Here is an 8,834-nt window from a genome sequence, read left to right as displayed (position 1 = left end):
TCTCTCCTTCAATATAAAAATATCCCCACAGAAACACAAACACAAAAATCAATATAAACAAACAAAATCACATTAAGACAAGCCAGCAATATTTGGCAGACATGTATAAGTGATCATTTTTACACAATTATTACACAGATATAAGTTTCTCTGTTAATTTGTTTCCATGCTTAATGAAACTATAAATGATTTTTCTTTTTTTAATTCCAAATAAAGGTGGAAGAGAACACACTTCACAGAAAGTTTCACCATTTTAATGGAACAAATACATAATGTTTCCATTAAATATTTTTCCTCTTCATAATTCTAACACCTTAAATTATATTTTTGTGTATATGCTTTCCCCCATAAACTCTGCATTTACTTTGACATTATTTTATTTTTAAAACACAAAGTAAATGCTTTGAGAAAATTAGTTGTTTGGAGCCACATATTTGAACATGAGGTTATTAGCTCGTTGTATAAAGTATTTGTGAGTATGATAAATCTAGAAGTTTAAGCTGGCAGAAAAGCCATCTGACTGATCAATCTGTCAAAGAATCTGGCTGAGAGTACTATTAATAAAGTCCTTAGTCACTTAAGCTTGCCCTTTCTATTTCCCAACTCCTATTTTATATCAGCAGTACAGGGATGTCAAGATATAAATTATTTTATGTCCAGAATATGCATATTTTGTCTTTCTGAAATGTACTACAGTGTTGATTTGAATTCCCTCCTGCCTGGTTTTTCAACATCATCTATCCTAACTTTCTTCATTTGTGGGTACCAGCTGAGCTTGACATTTTTCTTCCTTCTCAATTATATCTTTAGTCATTAACAATCAATTTGTTTCATTTTCCTTCATTTAATTTTCTATACAAAAGTTATCATTTGGCATGGAAGTTGAATTCAGATATTGAAAACCCTAACCATTGCATCTATACTTTTTCTCTTGCAAGTTCTTTCTCATCTGAATTTTGGTAATCTCATATATTTCATTGAGGAAAAGCAAAAGAGTCTTATTAAGTCTGTGACTTTTTTTTATGAATGTCTACCAGATAACACCATAGTAACAGAAAGAAAACAATAAGTAAGCTTTTTATAACTATCTTGTTACTTGACAATTCTTTGGATGAAAGAATAATGCAAAAACAATAACAAAGATATGGTAACTTTTAGTCTTACATAAAATATTTAAAAGTTATAATGAAATTAAAGTAGAAATGATATATTTTTGGAGGGAAATGGGAAAGAGGGAAGAAAAATGGAAGAGCCTCTTGAGAAATAAGTGTGCTCAGAGGGCATTTTTATACTTCATTGAAAACCACCATTAGGTAAAACATTACATGTATAGTGAATATAGCCTCATTAAAATATATCGAATCAGTTTACAAGGAATTGAAAAGAGACTTTTTGCATTCAATTGGTGTTTTAAAAATATTTTACTATAACATGTACCTTTGTAAATTCTGGACATAAGCTGTCATTTTATGTGCATCATTTGTAGTAATTGAAACTAATAAGCATAAAGTCAAACCAAAAATTGGTTTCAATGGCCTACTCATTTAACTTTAGATAGATACATGTTAAAATTTTCGTATATCAATAAGTTAGAAAATACTTTGTGTTTCTAGTTATGCCATTTAAATGCAGAAACATCACACTTTCATATGTCTGGTTAAGAAACAAATGCAGCACAGGTCCATGAGATGGGAATGTGATGCCATTCTCAGCCAGTTCATTCAGATTTTAGGTTCCTTCCCTCCTTGCAGTGAGCACCTGAGGCATATGATGGAAGGAAACAGGACCCTGTTGACTGAGTTTGTTCTCAGAGGGATTAACAGTATCATCCAGAGCTGCAAGCCCGCTCTTCCTGTGTTCTTCTTCATCTAGTCATCACCATGGTGGGCAACCTTGGCTTAATCTTTCTCATTCTGGAAGGATCCCCCACCTTCACACTCCCATGTACCTTTTCCTTGGCAATTTAGCCTTGCTGATGCCTGTACTTCATCCTCTGTGACTCCAAAGATGCTTATGAAACTTGTTAAATAAGAATGACATGATTATCCCTGGGTGAATGTGTTTGGCCCAATTTTATTTTTTCTGTTACAGTGAACTACCGAAATATCCTCCTGGTAGCAATGGCCTATGACCGCTATGTAGCCATATGCAACCCTCTGCTCTATCTTGTGGTGATGTCCAAAAGACTCTGCACTGTGTTAATAAGTATATCATATATAATTGGTTTTGTAAACTCTGGACTTAATGTAGGCTTATTATTTAGATTGACTTTCTGTAAGTCCAATATAATTGACCATTTCTACTGTGAAATCTTGCCACTCTATACAGTTTCTTGCACAGATCCATCTCTTAATGCATTGATCGTTTTTATTTGTGCTTCTTCCATACAAATAAGCACCTCTGTGACCATTGTAGGCTCTTATGCCCGTGTCCTATTTTGCTGTTCTGAACATGAAGTCTGAGAGGAGCAGAAAGAAAGCTTCTTCACTTGCCAGTTCCCACCTGCTCTCTGTCTCTTTGTTCTATGGCACTCTCCTCTTCATGTATCTGAGTTCTGGTCTGCACCAGGTAAACCACAGGATAAAATGTATTCACTGTTCTACACCATTGTGATACCTCTGCTAAACCCCTTTATTTACAGCTTAAGAAACAAGGAAGTTTTGGGTGCTCTGAAAAAAGTGATAAAATTATAAAAATTCTCTTAGGAAACTTCCTTGTCCGTTCTGTCTTAAGCAATGCATCATAAGATTTTGATCTTATGTTTTACAATAGTTTAAATTTTATGTACTGTTAGCTACAAAATAAAAAATTTTGACTGTGAATGGCCTCTCATAGTAATATGATTATAAAATAGACAATGGGGACTTTAAGAGCTATTCCTGTTATTTGTTGTTTTGAAAATTTATACTAACTGTGAAAGTTATTTCAATAATTTCTTTATTATACTGACAAAATTGTTTTTTAATTTTTATTTGTTTATTTTTTTCGAGACAGGGTTTCTGTGTGTAGCACCTTTTCCCTGGAACTCACTTGGTAGCCCAGGCTGGCCTGGAACTCACAGAGATCTGCCTGCCTCTGCCTTATGAGTGCAGGATTAAAGGCATGCGCCACCACCACCTGGCCAAACTTTAGCTTTTAAGATGTATATTAAAAGTCTTTGAATTTATTTTTGTCAAAAAGCAAACTTCGGCTGTGAAATGGTTTTTTTTCCTTTTCATTTTTATTAAATATTTTTTCTTTTTCTTTTTTAAAATTATGTTTGTGTTTTAATTTTACACATCAGCCATGGGTTCCCCCTGTCCTCCCCGCTCATGCTCCCATCTTCCCCCCATCCCCTCCCCTCCATTCCCATCTCCTCCAGGGCCAAGACTCCCCTGGGGGATTCATTTAAACCTGGTGGATTCAGTACAGGCAGGTCCAGCCCCCTCCCTCCAGGCTGAGCAAAGTTTCCCTGTGTAAGCCCAAGGTTCCATACAGCCAGCTCATGCACCAAGGAAAGGCCTGAGTCCCACTGCCTGGGTGCCTCCCACACAGTCCAAGCCACTCAACTCTCTCACCTATCCAGAGGGCCTGCTCCCGCTGGGGGCTCCACAGCCCTTGGTTCACAATTCATGTGCTTCCATTAGTTTGGCTATTTGTCCCTTTGCTTTTCCAATCTTGGTCTCAACAATTCACACTCCTTACAGTCCCTCCTCTTTCTTGACAAGTGGACTCCTGGAGCTCCACCTGGGACCTGGCCAAGGATCTCTGCATTGACTTCCATCAGTTATTGGATGAGAATTCCAGCACAACCGTTAGGGTGTTTGGCCATCTGATCACCAGACTAGGTCAGATCAGGCTTTCCCAATCATTGCCAGCAATCTACATAGGATGTATCATTGTGGATTTCTGGGGACCTCTCCAGCACTCTGCCTATTCCTGTTCTCATGTGGTCTTCATTTATCATGGTCAAAGACTACTTTTATGAAAATACAAATATGTATGAATCCAGAGAGCCTATTCTCACAACAAAAGAGGTGTGTGTTTTTTTTAACTGCTGAGTAGCACATTTTCTTAATCCGTTCTTCAGTTGAGAGGCATCTAGGTTGTTTCCAGTTTGTAGTTATTATGAACAATGTTGCTGTGAACATAGTTGAGCATGTGTCCTTGTGGTATGATTGAGTATTCCTTGGGTATATGCTCAAGATTGGTATAGCTGAATCTTGAGGAAGATTGGTTCCCAATTTTCTGAGAAACCACCCTACTGATTTCAAAAGTGGCTGTACAAGTTTGCATTCCCACCAACAGTAGAGCAGTGTTCCCCTTGATCCACATCCTCTCCAACATAAGCTGTCATCAGTGTTTTTGATCATAGCCATTCTGACAGGTGTAAGATGGTATTTCAGAGTCATTTAGATTTGCATTTCTCTGCCTTGTTTAAAATCAATTTTTCCATTTTAAATCATTTTTGAAGAAAATACATTCAAATCATAAATAGTCTGTAATTATAATCAGTTCCTAGGTAAATAATACTTATGCAACATGTGACTAGTAATACCACTCAAAAACATAAAGGGTTGTATTTTTTGAGATTTAAGAGTAATCTGAAAAAGATAAATATTTATGTTCTCAGAGTTAAAGTATTAAAAATGAAAAGGAGCATTTGAGCATTTTTTTCATGGAGCATAAAAAGTTTTAAATTGTACAAAACATCCGTCTTTCTGCTACTTATGCCTATCTTTCATTTCCACATATTTCCTTGGCTCTGAACCAGAAACCTGGATACATCTTCTAGGCAAGATCTACAGTGCATCTCATTAGGAGTAATGTATCAGATGCACTGTGCTTCATGCATTGAGCTACATGAAGTCAATAGCAGCCTTCAGGAATATTCTTGCCATGACTGTTTATAATTTCTTTGGATGTCCTAACAATATGATAAAGAGGGAAACAAGTTGAACAATATAAGATGCAAGAACCTCAGTGGAGAATATATGAAAATATGACTATACCATTTACACAATCTTTTGAAGGGAAAAGGAACAACCCTGTTATAGGAATGTGAAAAGGCCCCATTGGTTCTCACTTAGGATACTTAGCTCCCATTTGGTGTCACTGTTTAGGAAGGTTATGGAACTTTTAGGAGGCGCAGCCCTGTGGGAAGAAGTGGGTCAAGTCAGCACATCAGACTTTGAGTCTCTATAGCCCCATCCCACTTCTTATTTTTCTCTTCTTCCTGAATGTGTATACAATGTACCCACTACTTGAAGCTCAGCCACAGGGACTGTATTCTCCAGGAAATGCCAACCCTAATCCATGCTTTACCTTTTACATAAAGCAGCTGGACACCAGACTGGCACCAGCTCAGACAGGAAAAGGTTGTGCTGTTTCTGTGATCATCCTGACCCTGTGGTTCTTAGGTCTTTGAACCTCCTTTGCAGGAGAAGCATGGAAGAGTGTGAAACTTTGAGCCAGAAGCCCTCGACTGCTACAAGCATAACTTAATAGTTCATTCTAGTGGAAGTTTGGAATGTCAAGAGTTAGAGAGAAGATACCATGCTTTTAAGCCTGTCTCATGATGTTACAGACCTGAGCAAGGATGACCTAGAGGTCTCTCAGGGTTATATTGTGGCAAAGAATCTTGAGGTACCTTTAAAATTGGATTGAGACAAAATTGAAAAGTAATTCAAGTTAGGACAACATTCAGGTTGTGTTGTGGTTATTTATCACTGTTCTTATTCAGAGCTGGAACAGAGAGAGAAGAGAGAGAGAGAGAGAGAGAGAGAGAGAGAGAGAGAGAGGGTGAGAAAGAGATATATAAAATGATACTATGATAAATGTGTAAGATTGAAGTTTTCAAGAAGAAGTGGTACACTATGTAGCATCTGTAATTGATAAATCATTAGTTCCATTAAACTGAACCCTGGTCCTTTGCACTGGGACAATAAGAAAGGTGTCTTTAGGGAAGTAAAAGCCCACCCACGAAAGACTTCAAGTTGTGAAAATACAAGTATATTTGAAACTAGAGAGCCTAAGCTCACAATGAAGAAATAGTATATTGATCCAATAGGGCAACCGCCTAAAAGAGTGTTTCCTCAAAACTAAGAAGCTAATAGACTCTGAAGCCAGGGTCAAAGACTCCCTCTAAAACTGTCAGCAGAACTTGCCAGCGTTGGCCATGGTACCATCTTTGAAGGAACGGAAGTTGCAAGATTGAGGGGGAATCATGGTAAGCATCTCTGTCCAGACAATGTGTGACAGGTTAGAATCCATGCAAGGAGGTTCTGAGATCACTCTGAAGCTGTGAAGCAAATCAATGGAGACCCTAGGAAGTTGGAGGTGCCAGAGCCATGGGACATCTGCTGAGGAAAGCTGCACACATGAACTGAGTTGGCACAACAGAAAGGCTGTGTGTGCCACAGGCAGCAGAGTTGCCCCAGATGAGGCCTCCAAGCCCTTTGCAGCTGAGATGATTCCTTTTCAAGACTGATGGGCTGGACATGGAGCTGTAGGATTTAGTGTTGGCCCTGCTGGATATTGGTTTTGGTTTCAATATTTCCTTGTTATGCTCCTGGTCCCTTTTGGAATGGGAATGATTACCTGTAACACAATGATATAATTAGATATTTTTATTATATTTTACTTTGGTTATAATTAAGAAGTTACATTGCATCTATCACTAGTTGATAATCTACCTTGAGATTTTGGACTTTTTGACTAGTGCTGGGACTGATTAAGACAATGGGGCCATTAAAGTTATACTGAATGTTCTTTGAATCATGAGTGCACCATGGAGACCAGGGGTAGAATGCTTTGGTTTGGTGGGGAAAATGTTCAATGTGGGGTCATAGGTTTGAATCCTTGGTTCCAGCTGGTGTTATTTGGAAAGGCCATGGAACTTTTAGGATGTGCAGACTTTGCTAGAAGAAATTGATCACTGGCAATAGGTTTTTGAGGCTTTCTAGCCTGGCCCTACTCTGTTACTGCTCTGTTTTCTGACAGTGGGTGCAATGTGCCAGCTGCTTCAGACTCCTGCTGCTTTGACCTTACTGCGATGAAGAACTGTATCATCATGGAACTATGAACACAAAACTATCCTTTCCCTCTTAAACTGATGGTCCAGGGTATTCTGCTACAGCATCTAGAATACAACTAATGTACTCTCCATGAAAAAAAAAAGACTATTGAAAAAGAAAGACTCAATTTCAGTTTTGTGAAAGGTAGGTTGTGAACACCAGAGAGGATGACATAATGCTAACATAGTCAGACCTCAAAGTTGTATTGTAGTTAGGAAGGGAATGTCTGTGGCTTAATGTTGTAGTCTGATGCACTCAGCTGTGAAATGATATAATTGCCATTAAAAATGGAGGCGATCTCTTTAAATTGGATTGCTTCTGCTGGTGTTTACCCATCATTTACTCCATTTAAAAGACTTTTTGTTCTCCATGTCAACTTAAAGATGCAATGAACTATGTGTAAAAGTTTCAAGCCAGGCTTGTTGGTGCTTACCTTTAATCCCAGGACTTTGGAGGCAGAGGCAGGCAGATCTTTGTGAGTTTGAGGCCAGCTTGTTTTACAGAATGAGTTTCAGGAAATACAAGGCTCTTACACAGAGAACCCCTTTCTGAAACAACAACAAAACATCAAAACAGAAAACAAACAAATACAAAAAACAAAAAAATAAAAAAAAAATCACGTAAAAACCAAGGGTACAGAGTTAAATTAAATCTCCAATGACCAGCAAACATCTCAGTTTTTGCTGTCCTCAATCTCTATTCTCTTGCAAAAGAGATGGGCACATTAATTTATGAGTAAGTGAAACAATCACCAACACAATTCAAGTCACCGTTAGGTGTGTCCTTATCCTCTGTCACCAATGACAAGAACTTCCCTTTCATTCTCCCATTAGACTCTCCGGATACATTGTAGGTAAACATTAGTAACTTTATTTTAAAAAGTAAGGAAATTAAGATTAAGAATATTTATTTGGTCAACATTTTAGAGACAAAAATCTCCATGTCTGTATGTTAGGAACAGGATGGAACTGGCTCCAAAAACCACAAGTATACCCATAATATCAGTGCTCCGAGGATGTCTGCATTCTCATGTCCACTATAGTATCCTTCACAATGCTCCTGTATTAAAGTGCCCTACATGCCCACTAATGGGTGGATTGACCAAGCAAATGAGGTGAGCACACAGGAAGAAGACTATTCAAAAGATGGAAATTCTGTCATCTGAAAGAAACATGACTGAATCTGAAAATTACCCTGCCCAGATGTCCCAGTACTGCTTATTCTCACTTAAACACAGAATCTAAAACAGAGACACACAGCAAAGTGGTCATGCAGTGATCAGAGCCTGGAGAGTTGACAGACCAAGAAATGGTTGTTAAGGCAGAAGGTTTCAGTGGGAAAAGAAGACATTTTGGGGCATCTTCACCGCATGATGACAATGGCTCATCATGAAGTACTTCATGCATGTACCAAAACATCATTTGTACTCAGAAATAGATGCAACCATAAGTTTCTGCCTGGATCTCCCTAAGAAGAAAAATGGAGAGATATCAAGTGTGGACTGCATGGGGGTGGAAATGAGAACATTAGCGATCAGGTTGTAGGGTAAGGGGAGTGTGTTGAAAGAGACCACTGGAAAGGGGGATATTTCCGGGTCAGGTAAAAATGTAGCTCCAGAGAATATCCCAGGAATCTATAAGGATGATCCTAGCTAAAGCTCCTAGCAATATCAGATACATAGTCTGAACTGGCCATCTTCTGTGACCAGATTGGTGCCTAGCCCAATTGCCACTGGGGAGGCTTCATCTAGCAACTGATGGAAACGTGCTGACCCACAGC

At 38.4% G+C, this 8,834-nt stretch overlaps 1 pseudogene; it reads left to right on the top strand.

The window, feature by feature from the left end:
• The first annotated feature begins 1,967 nt into the window (after window positions 1-1,967).
• LOC118576069 lies at window positions 1,968-2,693 on the top strand (annotated as a pseudogene).
• Window positions 2,694-8,834: the final 6,141 nt, after the last annotated feature.

The sequence above is a fragment of the Onychomys torridus genome, unplaced genomic scaffold (genome assembly GCF_903995425.1).
Source record: "Onychomys torridus unplaced genomic scaffold, mOncTor1.1, whole genome shotgun sequence".
Lineage (NCBI taxonomy): Eukaryota > Metazoa > Chordata > Mammalia > Rodentia > Cricetidae > Onychomys > Onychomys torridus.
The sequence above is the reverse complement of the archived record's forward strand: the minus strand, read 5'-3'. Positions and strand labels throughout refer to the sequence as shown.